We start from the raw sequence: 19,098 nt of genomic DNA, 5'->3' as shown, positions 1-19,098 counted from the left end.
AATGGGATGTTCTTTCTGATTGGGGAAAAGAAAGCACCATTTCCTCTTGAGTATTTGTGCTATTCTGCTATACCACAGTGCCACCTAGTGGTTATGTAGCAGATAAGCAGGAAAGGAAATATTGTATAGATCTTGGATCTCAATTCTGTGATGAAACTGAAAGTAGATGCAACGGATTAACAGCCTCGTGTGGAAATGGTGGAAGTGATTTGAATACATATTATTTGTCCTGAAAACAAATGCCTCACAATCCAATGAATGCGTGTTTAAAGCTACTTCTTCCATGCTTAAAATGTTACATCTGTCTTCATTGAGAGTTACACTTCTTTCTAGGCTTGAGTTACAGAATCACCACATTTTAAATATTGCATCTGTCTTCACCTTAGCTGTTACATTCAATTGGAACCATATGAGTTTAGCTAAAATAAATGAGATTTATATAGTCAGCATTCTCAGAAAATCATGGCCTTATAGTCCCCTTTCAACTCTACTATTCTATGATTCTATAGGTATGCTTTAACGTGGATTCTGGCATTGCACAAAGGGTTGGACTTGATGGCCTTATAGTCCCCTTCCAACTCTACTATTCTATGATTCTATGATCAAGTAATTTTTTTATATAAGACAGGCAAAGAAACCAATCAAATGAAGTCTTTTAGAAGGAAACCTATTTGCATATTTAGTGAACAAGGTGGAAATGATTATCCTGAGAAGAGAAAGACAGCATGGCTCTTTACCTTGAAATTTAGATTAACCAAACTTTTGTCATGCAATTTAGATTCGTAGTATTGCCTGCTCCTCAACTAACATTAATCTAGAGTACTGCTTAGTCTACAAATGTAAGCTCTCTTTTATTTTAATAAAGCCTGTATTCTCAATTGTTTACTTTTCTGGTTTCTTATAATAAAAGGTTACTTAAACATAGTATCAATCCACTCTATATTTTGTCTGTAATATTCTGCCTACCCATGAAACTTGGTGTTTGCCCTAAGCTACTACAGAAAGTGGTTTAGTGTTTCAAGAATAAAGATGAAAAGGACTGGAAAGCCATAATAGCAAGTTGGGCGACATATTTGCATACAAACTAGCTAACACAGTAGGTTCCACCAACAATCTGTGCTTGGTACTAGTCTACAGATGTTCTGCTGGAATGCACGGAGGCCGCTGACAAGATTTTTGTTACTGTGTGGTCTCTTCTTTCTTTTCTCCAGCATTAAACAGAGATACACCTACACGGTATTAAGATGCTGTGCTTATCATTCAGTTGTGGGTTGAACTCTCTAGTTAACAAAGCAATTCCACAAAATAGCAACCCTGCTTAGGAGTACCTGTGAATGAGCCTTTGTAACCTAATTTATCATGCATTCATCCTAGACTGAGGGCTCATCTACACCAAGCAAGATATTGCACTATGAAAGTGGTATGAAAGCGATATATAAGAGGCAGGAGCCACACCAAGCAGGATAATGGTATGAAAGCGGTATGAAAGCAGTGTCTGGTATGTGTCAATGGGTCCCAACAGTTGTCAGTGCACTTCAATAGTGCTATAAAGCAGTTGTGTGGCTCCTGCATTTTATATACCGCTTTCATAGTGCAATATCCTGCTTGGTGTAGATGAGCCCTCAGTTAGCTGAAAGAGTTGCAATGTGGGTAACCTAGTCTTCCCACTCGACCACATAATTCACCTGGGCAAATTACAGAATTTGAGGCTAAGCCACCTCCCAAGGTTGGTATGAAGGTGAAATAAAAATCCCATTAACAGTGCCATCAGTTCTTTGGAGGTAAGGTAGAATACCAAAGAATTAAAGTAAACTTCAACTTTTGGAGTGGAGTGAGACTTTTAAATACAGGCAGGCAGAAAAGTAGGGATGTGAGAGGAGGGTAGTTTAATATATGGACAAACCTTGAAGGACTCTCAGGCTTGTGTGATCTCTCCTCAGACATCATGATCCCCTTCCTCTGATCCTGGTTTGTGACAAGCCATAGCTTACTATTTACTTCTGGTTTGCAATCTTTACCAATTTTTGTAGAACAAGCACAAACTTGCGCAAGCCTGTTGGCCCATTTGGACGGTATGGAAAACTGTGGTTTGCTCTTGCCCTACACACTAACTTCCAGAGGGGTAGCTGTGTTCATTTGTTGCAGCAAAAAGAGTCTTGGGGCATATTAAAGATTACAAATGTATTTATTCTGGCATACACTTTCATGGACACTGTCTACTTCATCAGATATATCAAGTATCAACCTTTAATTGAGTGAACATGCATGCGCAAGCGGAGGGAGGGAAGAGGTGTAAATAGTGATATCAGGGCAGACTGAAAAATACAGACAATCCTGGTTCACAAGATCACAGTGAGGTTAACAAGCAACAGTGTGAGAACAAGAAGCTCTCATTTTCAGCTGGTGCCAAAGTAAATGCGAAGTTCTTGAACATTTGTCTGAGTGATGGATTGAATGTGGGCTAGCAAGCTGAGGCTTAATTCAGACAGGATAAAGGTACTGATAATTAGTAGACAAACAGATCTGGGAGTAGAGGTACAACCTGATCTGGATGGGCCATGTTCACAGCTTGAGGATGCTCCTACATTCTGAATTTGCTACTGGATATCCATCTGGCAGCTGTAGTTTGGAATTCAGTTGCTCAGCTTCAAAAAGTGACCAACTATGTCCCTCCTTGGAGGAGGCAGATCTGGCTTCAGCTACACGTGCCCTTATCACCTCCAGATTAGATTAGTGCAATGCACTCTATGTGGATCTCCCTTTGAAAACTATTCAGAAACTGCAGTAAATGCAAAATGCTTTGAGGGGTCCACCTTTCAGATCATATTACACCAGTCCTGCATCATCTGCACTAGCTCCCTATTCATTTCCAGGGCCAATTAAAGTGCTGGTTATTACTGGGAAAAAAACCTAGATTATTATTATTATTATTATTTATTTATATAGCACCATCAGTGTACATGGTGCTGTACAGAGTAAAACAGTAAATAGCAAGACCCTGCCGCATAGGCTTACAATCTAATAAAATCATAGTAAAACAATAAGGAGGGGAAGAGAATGCAAACAGGTACAGGGTAGGGTAAGCAGGCACAGGGTAGGGTAAAACTAACAGTAGAAAGTAACAGTAGAAGTCTGCACAACATCATGTTTTAAAAGCTTTAGGAAAAAGAAAAGTTTTTAGTTGAGCTTTAAAAGCTGCGGTTGAACTTGTAGTTCTCAAATGTTCTGGAAGAGCGTTCCAGGCATAAGGGGCAGCAGAAGAGAATGGACGAAGCCGAGCAAGGGAAGTAGAGGCCCTTGGGCAGGCGAGAAACATGGCATCAGAGGAGCAAAGAGCACGAGCGGGGCTTAGATGGCTTGGAACCAAAATATCTGAATGACCACCTCCTCTGCTTGAACCAGCTCTCCAATTATAAGTTCTGCTCTCTGCTCCACTACCAAGGGAAATGCAGCTAGTGGTAACACAAGATAGAGCCTTGTTGGTGGCAGAATCCCAGTCTTTCCCCAAAAGAGGTTCAACAGGCCCTTTCTTTAATGGTTTTTAGGCAAGCACTTAAGACATTTTTATTTTGAAAAACTTCTAATGTGTTTTAACTGTCTGTTAACTTTACTGGTACTTAATTTTACTCTATTTTTTGTGTGGCTTTACTATGCTAATTTTTAATTCTATCTAGAATGTGTTTTATTGTTGGGACCCGTTTGGAAGCCCTTATGGTGTCTGAAAAGCAGTATATAAAATGTTTCAAATAAAAAAATAGGCGAACACTAAAGAGACTAGAGAGGTGACAACAACGGAGCTGGCCTTCTCAGTGATGGCCCACCAACTACAGAATGAGCTGCCCACGGAGGCCTGCCTGACGTCAACACTGTCTGCTTTACGGCACCAGTTTAAGACCACTTTCTACTCCTAGGCTTTTAATAACATAGGATGCAAGACTTATGTCAGCTGTCTTGAACAGGTCTGTTATTGAAATTGTGTACTAAAATTGTTTTTAGCTTGTATCTTAAAAAAAAAGACCATGTTTTATAATAAAGTTGTGTTATGTTTATAATGTTGTAGGGCTTTCTTCAAAGAATTGTTGTGAAGCACCCAAAGTGCCTTGGCTATTGGGCAGTATAGAAATTAAATTCATCATCCTCATCATAAAATGACTAGAGACTTTCTCACAAATTTATATCAGGAGCAAATGTCAGATTAAACTAAACTAGAGACTTTCTCACAATTTTATATCAGGAGCAAATGTCAGATTAAACTAATCTACATTTATAATACTAAATAAAATTGTTGAAGAAACTATAAAGACAGGACACCAGAGGAGAACAGACTCTACTCAGAGGGACCGTGGGAACCACATAATGGCAAGGTCCAATGCATGACAGTATTGGACTAAGTTCAGATCCCAGGCTCAGTCACAGAATGTTTGGGTAGCCTTGGGCAAGTCATAATCTCCCCAGGATTGTTAAAATGAATAAAATAAGGATTATAAAAGCATTTCGTGGAAGAAGGGAATTAACAAAATGATACATTAGGCTGTAAAGATTTGTTAGGATACTGGTATGTGGGATGCTTGTGTCTAGTCACAAAGTGTGAAGCAGGAATGGAGAATAAGTAGCTTGAAAATGAGGAGGAGGATTTTTAGTTGCATCCTGCCTTTTGCCCAATGGCAGGGGGGATGTGATAATCTATATGAGAACAGCTGTTCTGAACATCCTAGTTGGACAAGGTAGAACATACATGATATATAATAAATAAAAATGTAACTTTTGCATATACCCCTCTCTCTATATCTGTGTGTGTGTGTGTAGCTGTTGAATCTAGAAAATTAAAATGGTTTGGCAGTCCCTAGGAAGCGTAGGAATCATTGTTCAAGGGCAGCAGCTGGTGATCACCAACAGCGCATCTCAGCACCCTCATCCATCTAGGTTTCTTTGAGAAATTCCAAACTCCAATAAAATCAATAGATTTGTGCTATAGATATGACATTTCCCATGCTAGAAATGTAACACGGGAAGGTCATTTGTAAAGCAATAAAAACTACAACTCAGGACAGGAAACACTTTTCTCTATCAGCTGTAAGGATGATCCAGCACATTCTTAGATAATGGGTTAGATCCAGTTTTACACTCGAACAATTATGCTGGTGGAAGTGGACTTCCCCAACTCCTACCAGCTCCTTCCCATGGCAGCCCCTCCAGTTCTCTGAAAATGGTACACAGAGTCTAGAGAACCCGCTGAATGAGGTGAGCTGTGGTGTACCAGGGTGGGTGGGGGGAAGAGATCCCTAAACATCAAGCAGAGGAACCTTCCAAGAGCAGAGCCCTTCCTCTCATGGAACACAGATCCTGGATCCAATCCAATATATTTTACTCTGTTCATATCATGTTCAGGATTGTTTAAATCCTAAATTCAGTTTTCACCTTGTCAATTTGGTTTAAACCCACAATTTACCATAACAGAATGTTCTGTCCTATCTTGGACATCTGAAGTTGAATGCTACCTATAAAAAAGAATGTCACAACTTAAGTTTGGGCTGATAACCTTATATATTCCACAAGGATATGTACTCCCTTGACTATGGAATTTGGTACCTTATAAGCAACATTATTTTTGCTATTTCAGTGAAAGATAACAATTTCTCCTTAATATTGTTTCACTTGAGTGCATACCCAAAACAAGAGCCACTACCAATTTAAAGTTCCTAATCACTGACAATAAAATTTATAATATTTATTTAAGAGATTTTTAACCTGCCTTTCAAGGCGCTTTGTCCTCACAAAGTGGCTTACAGTACTACAAAAACATGAACATACAAATTACAATTAAATACACACAAACACAGCAGCTAATAATTTTTAAGCACCAAATGCAGACTGGAATAAATGTGCCTTAAGGGTTGTTGTTGTTTCTTTAGAAGTCAGCTGTGATGAAGCCATATGTATTTCCCTGGAAAGGGAACTCCAAGGGTGTGGGGCTACCACCAAGAAAGCCTTATGGCTCCATCACACCTACTTTTTTTCCTGGTATGCACTCGCAATTTTGAACTCTGTTTCATTAGCGTGGCAAGCGCTGGTCCCTTACACGAGTGCCACTGTTGTTTGCTCTCCTGCTATTGCATCCACCCCGCCTCTTCCCTTTCCCCCTCCAGTTCATTGGTTCTTGTTGGGGGATGGACATTATTATTATTATTATTTATTTATATAGCACCATCAGTGTACATGGTTGCCAGCCCACCCTCGTTCTGGTATTGTTGACTAGGGCTTTACCGATTCAGCATTTAATCAGCTGGGCGCCATTTCTGTGGACAACAAGGGCAGGGATGGAGCAGCAAAAGTCTGTTCCACCAGCTCAGCACAAGTCTCGACCGACAGACTTAGCAATAATGGGAATGCAGGAGCAAGGCAGAGCACTTACAGGATAGAATCTACACATGGGCAAGAGAGGAAGCAGTCTCAGGTCCAGGTTTTTGAGGGCTTTTGGGCAAGACACCCTCAATGGACTATCTTCTCCAGTAAGTCTACCTCCTCACTGCCATTGTCGCTAGCTGCTATGGCTCCAAATCCTCTGCTACAATTTACTTGCTTGACAGGTGGAGAACCAGTGAGCAAGTAGGCAGCGGCATCTACTGTTCTCCCTTCTCACCATCACTGTTGTCTGGGCCTAAGCAAGAGGCAGGTGAACAAGCAGGTTGCCATGGTGAAGAGTAGGAACAACTCCAGGGGGTCTTGTCAGTAGGCCCCTGCTGGGTTGTGAGTCTTTGCCAGGTGCCCAACCACGCCTATCCTTGAGAGAGTGCAATTCTTCCCTTCCTCAGCAATTATTCTTTGCAAATTCAACTCTGGGCTCTTTCTCCTCGGCTGAGCTTAGTTCCCATTTCAGAAACTAGTCAGGATCGGGCAGAGGATCAATTAAATAAAGCCTGATGGGGCATTTGTGGAGGATATGAATTATCCTCCATTATTTTCATGATTATGACACTGTTTCTCCCCAAATCCCTCAGAAACCGACAAGAAATGTTAGCTATGACTAAAGTCACACTGATTTCATGGGAACTGCAATGCAACTAACTCTTTCTGGATGCAAGCCAGTTTGCAAGGTTATTAATGTAAAAAAAAAAAGTTATAAGAACAAGATTGTGGACAGAAATAAGCATTTCAGGCTTAAATGTGTGCTTTCAAAGATCAGCAGTCATCTGAAATTTGGACCAGGAGAAGAGGTACACAGAAGGAACCTGGCCTCTTCCCTCCTGCTGATCTTATCCTATGGCTAGTGCTTCATTTTTAACTTTTTATAAAAAGGTACGCCAGGCTCAGGGGTCTGTTTAGGGAACACCACCTTCTGATCCCAAGTTCTTCCCCTTAATTTCTGGTGCAGGGGGTTTGGGTACTTCATCTTCAGAATAATCATGTGAAACCCAAATACCAAATGAAAGTCATAGGAGCCTAGGAAGTACTGAACTCAAACACTAACCCTTCCACCTAAATATCCTGTCAGTGCTCCACATAGCAGTGTTCTGTCTCTCAGGGAGCCAGACAAGGATTTTGTCACATTCTTGCCCTGCCTCATTCACAGAATTTTATTGGGGGAGAGGGCGTTTTTCTAGATAATGACATCTTCCACTCGTTGCCCTTCCGGGTTTTCCCAACACTTCCTCCATCTTTTTCCTTACCACAGAAAATCCATTAAGTAAGAAAAAATGGAATAGCTGCACACTGCCTCCTTAGAGTTAGCATCAGAATTCCTCCGGCGGGAAGAATCCACACAACACCGGTGCTAACTGAACAGCACAGGAAGCTATTATAGTAGAAATCTGAGGAAACCAAGACAACACAATTTCACCCTCATTTGTGTAGTTATGACTCATAAGAACCTAAGAAGTGCCATGCTGGATCAGACTGAGGGTCCGTCTAGTCCAGCACTCTGTTCACAGTGGCCAACCAGCCATCGGCCAGGGACCAACAAAGCAGGACATGGTGCAACAGCACTCTCCCACTCCTGTTCCCTAGCAACTGGTACACACAGGCTTACTACCTCAGATACTGGAGGTAGCATACGACCATCAGAGCTAGTAGCCATTGATAACCTTCTCCTCCAGGAATTTATCTAACCCATTTTAAACCCATTCAAATTAGTCACCATCACTACATCCTGAGGTAGTGAATTCCATAATTTAACTATGCGCTGTGTGAAGAAGTACTTCCTTTTATTTGTCCTGAATCTGTCACCTATAAGCTTCATAGGATGACTCAAGGTTCTATTATTTTGGGAAAGGGAGAAAAATGTCTCCCTATCTACATTCACCACACCATGCATAATTTTATACACCTCTATCATGTCTCCCCTTAGACTCTTCCTTTCCAAGCTAAACAATCCCAGCTGTTGTAACCTTATCTCATAGGGGAGATGCTCCAGCCCCTTCATCGTTTTAGTTGCCCTTTTCTGCACCTTTTCCAACTCTATATTTTATATATATTATAAAGTGACCAGAACTGTACACAGTTTTCTAAATGTGGTTGCACCATAGATTTGTATAAAATCAGTATGATACTGGCAATTTTATTCTCAATTCCTTTTCTTATAATGCCTAACATGGAGTTTGCCTTCTTTACAGCGTCCACACACTGGGCTGACATTTTCATCGAGCTGTCCACCACAATGCCAAGATCTCTTTCTTGTTTAGTCACTGCCAGCTCAGATCCCATCAGGTTATTCTTGAAGTTGAGTTTTTTGTCCCAACGTGCATCACCTTACACTTGCTTGCATTGAACCACATCTGCCATTTGGATGCCCACTCTCCCAGCTTGGAGAGATCCCTTTGGAGCTCTTCACAATCTCTGTGTGTTTTAACAACCTTAAATAATTTGGTGTCATCGGCAAACTTGGCCACTCCAAAATCCCATTGCATAAATCAGTACCCTTCCAACTCTACTGTTATTCTATGATTCTAAGATGCATTTCAGCCTGATTCCAAAATATCACAATACCTGCATTATATAGGTTTAGTTTGCTACATTAATGGCACTGAGAGTAAAACACTTTTTCTCAAACATGGACACTCGCAGGAACAAATACAGAGCTTATTGCAAGCCCCAATTACATGTTAAGGAGAACATCAAGTGAATGTACTGAAACTAAGTGTATGGTTGCCAAAAAACAGCAGGGTGGGGTTGAGGGAGTGGTGGCCTCTAGATAACAAAACTTTATGTTCAAGTGCCATGTCTTAGTGTGCAGGGTACACAGAGATAAACTGTGGATCCCCTTCCCAGCACTGCCTTTCTGTCTGACCACCCCAGTTCATTAATGATGGATATTCTGCTAAAGACTACAGTTATTCCACTTTTAATAAGTAAAAAAACCACCTATTACATGATAAAGCAGTATAAAAAAAGGATAAAATATCTATATATCTATATAATTTTATGACACATTAAAAAGGAAATTCTTCAATGCATGTAATTCAGACTTTATGTCGGCATGCACAAATGATCATACACATTGGCCCTGGGCTAACACACATTCAGCTTTGCTTTTAAAACCAAGACAACACATTCCAAATGGTCATGTTATAAGACCGACTTGCATGAGCTTATTAAGCACTAGAAGTAGTTAATGGATAACAATAAATAAATAATATTATTCCTTCAAGCAATTAAGTGGTAATATAAGGCTCTCAAATATAAGGCTCCCATTGGGCAGAAGAAGTCTGCATGAGAAATAAAATAACGTGTTTCAATTGCACCACTTTGAACCAGAGCTTAGTCACTACACAGATGAAATGATGTACCACTCATTAAATACTAACATTTCTTTTATAGTTTCATATATCAAGTTACCACTCTGCTAATGCTTTATATATAGGCTGAGCTTGTTGCATTACAAATCACAATCCAGTAGTTTTAGACAGCCAGTTGGCATTGAGAGATCTACAGAAGGTTATGAAAAAGATTCATAGTATTAATTCTAAGTATTTCTGAATTGCCAACAGACCTTATTATGTACCATAATATTTCACAACATTAGGAATGGTTCATGTAATTGGTGGTACAGCCTTTGCGGACTTCACTACCACTCTCCAAAACTGACTAGTATTCTGGAAAGTGAGTAGGAGAGCATCTTTGATTTAAACCTTTCAGAACTGGTGTGTTGTGAAATATATTTTTTAATTTTACAATATATTTTTTAATTTTAAGAAAATCAGCGAAGACCCTTCTCTTGGTACTGCTGCCATAGGATGCACTGTTGGTAGGGACGCGAGAATGACCTTCTTGGTAGCTTTTCCCAGCCTGTGGAACTCCCTGCCAAGGGACGCTAGGTTGGCTCTCTCTCTGCTGTTCTTCCACTTTTATTCAACCAGGCCAATGGCATGTAAGCTGGACTGTTGGGCTGGGTGCTGTTTTTATTCTGTCACTGTTATTTTTTTGAATTGTGCTTTTAATGTATTTGTTTTTTATTGTTTCCATTATGTTTTTATTTTAAACAGCGGCTTTATTATTAATCAATTTGAGCACCATTTCCTAGAAGAATGGTTATTAATCAAATAATCTACAGAAAGATTCTCTTCCCAATTATATCGGCTAACAAGTTGGTCGGGTTTGGATGTCACTTAAACCATGATGGCTTAATAAGCTACTCTGCATAATCGGAGTCATCTTCCCCCATCCCGTCCTGCTGCAATCCTCCCACTTGAGCAGTGGCATGGTTTTACCCATTGACAACATTGCAGCAGCCTGTTTTAACTTTCCACGATATCCCAGTGCGAGGGGAGAGGTGTAGGGTAAACTACAGAGGCTTAATTCAGCACTTCCAACATCACCCCGACAAGAAGGTGGCGGCTCTAAAGCTCTGGAAGTTTGCAGGATCAAGACAAAACTTCATACATGGCCTCCCCTAGTTTAAAAGCACCCGATGTACCATCAGAACCCTGCACAATTACACACAAAGGAGTGAAAACTCCAGGTGCACCAAATGGGGTGGTGGTGCAATAAACCTTTGGAAGTTTGCAGGATCAGGACAAAATCTCACACACAGTTGGGAGGCACCCAATGCACTCAACACACCCTCAAAACCCTGCAAGCATTTTTCACCCATTCCTTGTGTTTCCCCCACTGACAGTAATGCACTTCGGAGCACTGTAGGGCTCTTCTGCTCATTCGCTAAAGGGCTAAAGCACAATTGCACACCCCATAGACATTGCTGGCATAGATGATTTAAGGTATTCCCAATTGCACATTTTCCCCTAAACACTGATGAAATAGCCCGTGTAAGCTGTTTCTATCATACAGAGAATGCTTGCAAAGAGCAGAGCAGCAGTGATCTGAACTGCTCTTGCTGCACAACTCTTGTGAGTGAATAAAGTAACGCATGGTGACTGCCAGATGACACAATAACCCACAATAAACCCTACTGCAGACCATGATGATCAGAGTGGGTTATTTTGGCCAAATAAGCCATTGTGGATTAAAAAGTAGCTAACAGATGACACAATAAGCCACAATGGGTTAATTAAACCACCATGGCTTATTTAACCCATTATGGGTTACTGTATTGTTCGAACCCAGTCGTAAAGTACAATGTCATTAGGTGCTTGGTACAAAACAGCAAAAATACATTGATTCCTGAATCATGGAGAAGATCGAACAGAAAGGCCCTAAAACACCCCACCATCACGACCACCCCTTTAGTTTATTAATTCCTTTTGCAACAGTTTAGAAGCCACTGAGCTAAACCAATCACATTCCCAATTTTGCAGCTCCAATGCAATCCGTTTTTATCAAATTCAAGAAGAGTTTTACTTATGTTACTACCAGTAGAACTTCCCAATGTGTTTTTCTTCCAAAAGAAAAAAAAGGAGGGGGGACTTTTTGTTACCCTAAAACAGTTCGTTCCTTGCCAATATAAACCCCTTCTTAAACCCAGGAGAAGCAAAAATAGTTCTTTCGTGTCTATTTTTCACTTCACTGTGTCATCCTTCTATGCGAAAACACAGGGGAAACACAGACCTAGCTTCCTGTTTTAGAGGAATTGCATTTGTATACACACCCTCAGGCAGCAAGTTAATGAAAAATGAAGATTTTATAAAAGTGTTGGCAGTCTTATGAAATATGCGCCTGAAGTCCTTATGTGCATGAATCTGTGTGTACACACACACCCAACACGGCTAACTTTAAAAACATTCAACATGGTATGATTTTCATTTTATTAACGATCATATACATAATGCACTGGCATGATACACAACTCTGTTCCCTGGAAAAACTACTTCCTGTAGTCACATACTCCAGAATCTTGAGTGTTCACTGAAGAAAAGGGAATGGGTTTTTATTACACATAAAATTTATGTGTAGTTTATGAGGGGAAATATGCCTTTTTAAAATGTTATTGTGATGTTACTAGCATTGTTCCCTCCCTAGGGAACAAGGAGCAGGGTAGTGGATGTATCTTGCCCATAGGGTACACGTTGGTTACATAAGAAGAACCAAGATGGATCACAGCAAGCGTCCATCAAGTCCAGCATTCTGTTCACTCCCCTTATACAAATCTATGGTACAACCACATTTAGCTTCCCACAGGAAACCCACAAGCAGGACTTGAGTGCAACAGCATCTTCTCCCCCAGGTTCCCAAGCAACTGACATACATACAGTAGGCATACTGCCTCTGATACTGGAGGTAGCATATAGCCATCAGGACTATTGATAGCCTTCTCCTCCTTGAATATGTCTAATCCCCTTTTAAAGCCATCCAAATTGGTGGCCATCACCACATCTTGTAAAAGTGAATTTCATATTGGTGGCCATCACCACATCTTGTAGAAGTGAATTCCACAGTTTCATATGCGCTGTGTGAAGGAATTTTTATCTCTCCTGAATCTGCCACCAATCAGATTCATGGGACGACCCCAGGTTCCAGCATTTTGAGATCCCATCAGCATATACTTGAAGTTGGAATTTTTTGCCCCAACATGCCTCGCTTTACACTTACTTACACTGAACTGCATTTACCATTTTGATGCCTATTCTCCCAGTTTGTTTTAACCACCCTAACTTGTTTGGTGTCATCAGCAAACTTGCCCACTTCACTCCTAATTCCACGCTCAGCAGCTGCCTACCCGCCGTGCTAAAATCATGCACTTCCCCTTCGCCGTTGACGGAACAGGGGGAATTGTGAAATTCACAGAGGCTCCAGAAACTGTGCAATTCGCCTGTTGCGTCAATGGTGGCTGCCATTAACACAGGAAATGGAAGTGCGCAATTTCAGTGTGAGGGCATGTGGCTGCCCAGCGCTCACCAGGCCAAGGCAAGCAATGGCAGGGGTGGCAAGATAAGCACCCACCGAGGCAAGCGCAGATGAGTTTGCCCACCCCTACTTAAGGTCCTCTCCAAATGAAGCAAGTTGGGTAACCACTAATGGTCCCACCAGTTACGGAACATCTTTCACAGAGAGGTTCAATTGGATTCCACTGCAAGATTAAGTAAGTTGCAGGGTACTTTAGAATAATACAGGTTCTCAGAATGTATTGAGCAAAAGACCCTCATTAGATCACTGAACAATACTGCTGCACTACTGTTCCATCTGAAATCATCTGCTTAACACCCAATTACCAAAAAGGCAAGCAATTGATTTTCTCGCATTCCACATAAATGCTTATTAACCTCCTTTTCTAGACAGAATCCAAATTTTATAACCATGAATAAATAGTCAACCAAAAGCCAATGTGTCTCACTGTGTAAACTTTCCAATCAAGGCTGCACCCTTTTTATTAACCTGCCTTTTAAAATATACTTTTTTATCAGGTTTTAATGTCCAATGCAATTTAATCAAAAACACATGCCTCATAAATATCATCTGTCATGTTCCATTAGTTTCATGCTGAAAAAGTACAAGTCAATAAACAAAGGTTGTGCCATAAATCTGCCTTGAACACATTATACCACAAATAAGAAAATAAAAACACGTGTGCCCTTTGACCTGAAACATCTTTAAAAATGGGAACTCTAGGTATTGTTTTATACCTCTAGAAATGTTTTAAATGTTCACAATTAATTGCATACCTAAGCAAATTAAATTTACATAATGTTGATATGTAGATGGTGATTAAACAAGAGCCATGCCTGCAAGGCACCTGTTAAATCACTGCTTCTCCGGCTGATACTGATAGCAGGAACTGCACAATGAAAGCCAGTTTCCTCCATCAGGCAACTGTGCTATAAAATCCCCATATAATTCAGAGAACCCATTATGTACAGCAATTAAGAGAGAGGTGGAGCGAGTTAACTATATTGACTCGAAAATTGGATGGAACTTTTTGCAGCTGTGAATGCATAAAGAAGATTTTATCATACTTTATTAGACAGAAGCACTTCATTGACAGTGATATGAACATGCCTTTTCCTTCCCATGTATGCAGCCATTTTACTTCTCCTTTCGCACAAGTTGCAATAAGACTAGGAAGTATAGTTTCCCATTAAATCCAAACCAGGGAGCTATCAGCACTAGCTTTGGAACAAACCCACACGTAAAACCAACTTCAAACTGAGTTTAAGATCCAGGCTTGTTCCACTATAAACATCTAGGAAAAATATATATGAAAACAAATCTCACGTTATGTAAGAAAAATGTCAAGTTTAGGGCATTTTGGTTTGTGGTAATTTTAAAAATTCTAAGGAATTCTTGGTTTGTTCTGACCCAGTTCAGGCAAAATAGGAAACTATGGTTTAATTGCAACTTGCATTAAGGGGCAGACTTCATGCAAAAGGCTCATTTGTATTTTATATCTCAGCTTGTTAAGGTGAGAAATAATCACCGAAAACAGCTCATAAGCTATATAAAAAGGACATGCCTCAGATGTCTATCATAATCTTACCAGGTCTTATATAAAGGGTTTGGTGCAGTTAGAACACTTCCCAGTAGCTTAAAAACTAGGGGCAGAATCCAATTGTGTCCCTGCGCAGGTGGCTAGGCCCAGTGGTCCTAGTGCATGTACGGCCAGCCATGCCAACACTGGCATGCACATAGCCCCTGCCACTGGCAACAATGGTTTCTGCTCGTTTGGGGGCATACCCCTGGAAGCGCTACAGCGCAACGGGCCTGGCCACTCACGCAAGGACAAGATTGGATCCTTCTCAAGGCGGGCCATTCAGACATGCATCCTCCTTCCCCTCTCTCCACACTGAACTTCAGTGTCCTCTTCCCTTCTCCCACTCAAATCTCCCTATTCCTCCTTTTTCAGTACTAACTGTAGTTAGCATTATATTGTACTAACTATAGTTTGCTTAGAAGCAGAGTTTGAAACCGTGGTTAGAAGCATGTTTCAAACTCTAATATAAAGCTAGCTATGGTTAGCATTCATCTTGGTGCAGACATAACACTACTCACAGTGAGCATTCAGAAGAGATGGGGAGGTAAGAAGAACCTGTAACCCACAAAGGAAGCAGAAGTATGAAGGTTGAAGAGCTTGAAAGCATGAAAATTCATTCTAAAAGATAGTCCCAAATATATCCACTCTTATGTCAAAGACATATTACTAAAGTCTGGTGTATATTCCTTCATCACTATTAAGCACTGTATAAGAATACCTAAGCCAGGGGTGGCGGACCTCAGTCCCAGGGGCCAGATGCAGGCAGCCAGGGGCTGGATGCCATAGGCTGTGACTGCATTTACAAATCAAACAAATATAGTTATTTATTTACTTTTATTTCATGATTATGAAACAATTTCACAAAGAGGGCTAAAGTACAGCTCTAATTCTTCAAGAGGTCTGAGTTTAGACAATATTTGTACAAGTTTCATGAACAGAATTTTCAGCAAAGTGTAGATCAGAACAAACTGCTAGATAAAAATCTGCCAAGATCCAGATTCTGGTATTTCCTAATGATTTCAGGTGGAAACACTTTTAATTATCAAAGTAAGTCCCTAAATTAAGAAGTTTTCATTGGAGCCATAAGAAAACCTCTTCCCTTCATAGGATTAAATCATTCATTTCTTTTCTAGAATTCTGGTAAAAGAGCTGTCAAGTCATATTCACAACATCACTGCAATTTGCTATCTGACCAACGCCTGTATTCAAGACAGGACCTATAATACTCGATGTTGAAAATATCTATAGAGTGTATAAAGTAATCACAAGAGGCAGGGAGGGGGCCTAAAATAAGATTTTACAAGAGAGCCCATTAGCCTGTTGTATCTCAATAATTATATTCCATGTATTTATTTATTTATTTATTTATTACATTTTTATACCGCCCAATAGCCGAAGCTCTCTGGGCGGTTCACAAAAATTAAAACCACAGTAAAACACCCAACAGGTTAAAACACAATTATGAAATACAATATAAAAAGCGCAACCAGGATAAAACCACACAGCAAAGTTGATATAAGATTAAAATACAGAGTTAAAACAGTAAAATTTAAATTTAAGTTAAAATTAAGTGTTAAAATACTGAGTGAATAAAAAGGTCTTCAGCTGGCGACGAAAGCAGTACAGTGTAGGCGCCAGGCGGACCTCTCTGGGGAGCTCGTTCCACAACCGGGGTGCCACAGCGGAGAAAGCCCTCCTCCTAGTAGCCACCTGCCTCACTTCCTTTGGCAGGGGCTCACGGAGAAGGGCCCCTGTAGATGATCTTAAGGTCCGGGTAGGTACATATGGGAGGAGGCGTTCCTTCAGATAACCTGGCCCCAAACCGTTTAGGGCTTTAAATGTCAATACCAGCACTTTGAATTGGGCCCGGACCTGGACTGGCAGCCAATGAAGTTGTAAAAGGACTGGCGTAATGTGATCTCGCCGGCCAGTCCCTGTTAATAACCTTGCTGCCCTGTTTTGCACCAGTTGAAGTTTCCGGACCGTTTTCAAAGGCAGCCCCATGTATAACGCATTGCAGTAATCCAAACGAGAGGTTATCAGAGCATGGATAACTGTAGCTAAGCTATCTCTGTCCAGATAAGGGCGCAGCTGGTATATCAGCCTGAGCTGATAAAAGGTGCTCTTTGCCACTGAGTTCACCTGTGCCTCAAGTGACAGTTCTGGATCCAAGAGCACCCCCAAACTACGGACCCGATCCTTTAGGGGGAGTGCAACCCCGTCCAGGACAGGGTAAACATCACCTCGCCGGACAGAAGAACCACCCGCTAACAGTACCTCCGTCTTGTCTGGATTGAGTTTCAGTTTATTAGCCCTCATCCAGTCCATTACCGTGCCCAGGCACTGGTTCAGAACAGCCACTGCCTCACCTGGGTTTGATGAAAAGGAAATGTAGAGCTGGGTATCATCCGCATATTGATGACACCTCAGTCCACATCTCCGGATAACCTCCCCCAGCGGCTTCATGTATATGTTAAACAGCATGGGGGATAAGATAGAGCCCTGTGGAACCCCGTGGCTTAGGTGCCACGGCACAGAGCAATAATCCCCCAGCACCACCTTCTGGAATCGGCCATCCAAGTAGGAGCGGAACCACTGCAACGCAGTACCTCCAACTCCCAGCTCAGACAATCTATCCAGAAGGATACCATGGTCGATGGTATCGAAGGCCGCTGAGAGGTCTAGGAGAACCAACAGGGTCGAACTCCCCCTGTCTCTCTCCCGACAGAGGTCATCCCACAGGGCGACCAAGGCAGTTTCCGTTCCAAAACCAGGCCTGAAACCCGATTGAAATGGATCTAGATTGTACATTGAGATCCATGTGTTTGCAGTTTCAGCACACTCCTGGCACTACTTTATATGAGTGCTATATCTGGTACTACCTATATCTCCTTTGGAGTACAATCTGTTCTCCTACCACAACACAATATGGATCCCTTTCTCTTTCACCCCATTGAAGCCAGATTTCCCTTTGGAATGAACCTATTAAAATACTGTCTTCCTCCAGCTGTTCTGCACATCCTTCTTGCACTGCTTTATGCTCCCTTTTGTTTAATCAAACTACCACAGCTTCTTTTTTACATCACAGGAAATAAGAAAGCCAGACATCAATTACATGAAGTGCTATAAAACTGTAAAACTGTTTTTCCCCCTTAAATAAAACCAAATTATGCAAGGGGGGACACATTTCCCTAGAGACAATAATGTGAACTCAAGCCTAAAAGGAGAGTTTTCAAACATTTGATTCACTTAGTAGTCAACAGAACAAGCTCAGAAGGAGCTTAGCAGGATTTTTGGAATGTCTTAAAAATGTGTGACTAACTCAGCTTCTAAAGAGGTTATTTGCGAGTTAGTTCTTTGGTCTCCCCACAGAAAGAAAACATAAGAGTAAATTGCAGGCTGTGAACTTAGTGGCATGCTGAAAAAGTCATCACAGCAATCACTGAGCAATCAAGAATGCAGCAGCATCTTTATCATTCAGAGGGATGAGAAAAATGAACTTCTGGAGTCAGGGCAGGGGAGCGGGGGAGGAACTAATATGGTAGGAAGAGAAAAGGATGAGAAAGATTATCAACAGCTCTCACCTAAAAAGTCTAATTTTTACTCTTTTCAGTCTGTCCCATGTAGATAGCAGGCCAGCCAAAAACACACACACAAAAATCAGGTTATATATTATCTTGCATAAAAGCAACTGTACTATGGTCCTCAGAACAAGCCAAGCAAATCCTATGAAACACTACTTAGAAAGGGCGGGGAAGCACCTGTTGACTGTCTTAACAGAGAGTGGCGATGTGGATTGCTTGCTTGATATGGGATATGTAGTACAGGTTCTTAGAGCTGAGTTTTCCAGTCCATGGATTTGCCACTGAAAACAGCATCCACAGGACAGGTTCCCCATTTCTCCCTGCTGTAAAGACAACACGTATTTGCCATATGATGTAGTGTCATGATACTAGTTTCCCTCAGGAAATTCACACCACTCCAGCAATGGTGTGCAATGGGACAAAGATGTCATGATCACATGATGAAATGCTGTCATATTAAGTCCTGCACTATAGCTGGATTCACTAGAACACTTACTGTTTAAAACAGTTTTTCTAGCAGCGCAATCACAGGAATGGTATGAAGAGCCTGAGGGAGTCATTTGAAGAAAAAGCTGAACATGAAGAGACCAAAGATGTCACTGGCATAGTCCATGCAGTTGTCTTACTGACGTCAATGGCAAAGTCTCTTTTTATTTCAAT

At 41.1% G+C, this 19,098-nt stretch overlaps 2 protein-coding genes across 2 annotated transcripts in view; one reads left to right on the top strand and one right to left on the bottom strand.

Annotated features, from left to right (window-relative positions):
- Nucleotides 1-19,098, bottom strand: part of GLIS1 (GLIS family zinc finger 1) — a 253,796-nt gene that overhangs the window by 224,418 nt on the left and 10,280 nt on the right. The gene's annotated exons all lie outside the window — the stretch shown is intronic.
- The window catches only part of YIPF1 (Yip1 domain family member 1), a 78,825-nt gene continuing 71,667 nt past the window's right edge, over nucleotides 11,941-19,098 (top strand). The window contains exon 1 of the mRNA XM_063138865.1: nucleotides 11,941-11,950. The gene's annotated coding sequence lies outside the window, so the exon portion shown is untranslated. The remainder of the gene's footprint in view (nucleotides 11,951-19,098) is intronic.

This window comes from Elgaria multicarinata, chromosome 1 (assembly GCF_023053635.1).
Source record: "Elgaria multicarinata webbii isolate HBS135686 ecotype San Diego chromosome 1, rElgMul1.1.pri, whole genome shotgun sequence".
Taxonomy (NCBI): domain Eukaryota; kingdom Metazoa; phylum Chordata; class Lepidosauria; order Squamata; family Anguidae; genus Elgaria; species Elgaria multicarinata.
The sequence above is the reverse complement of the archived record's forward strand: the minus strand, read 5'-3'. Positions and strand labels throughout refer to the sequence as shown.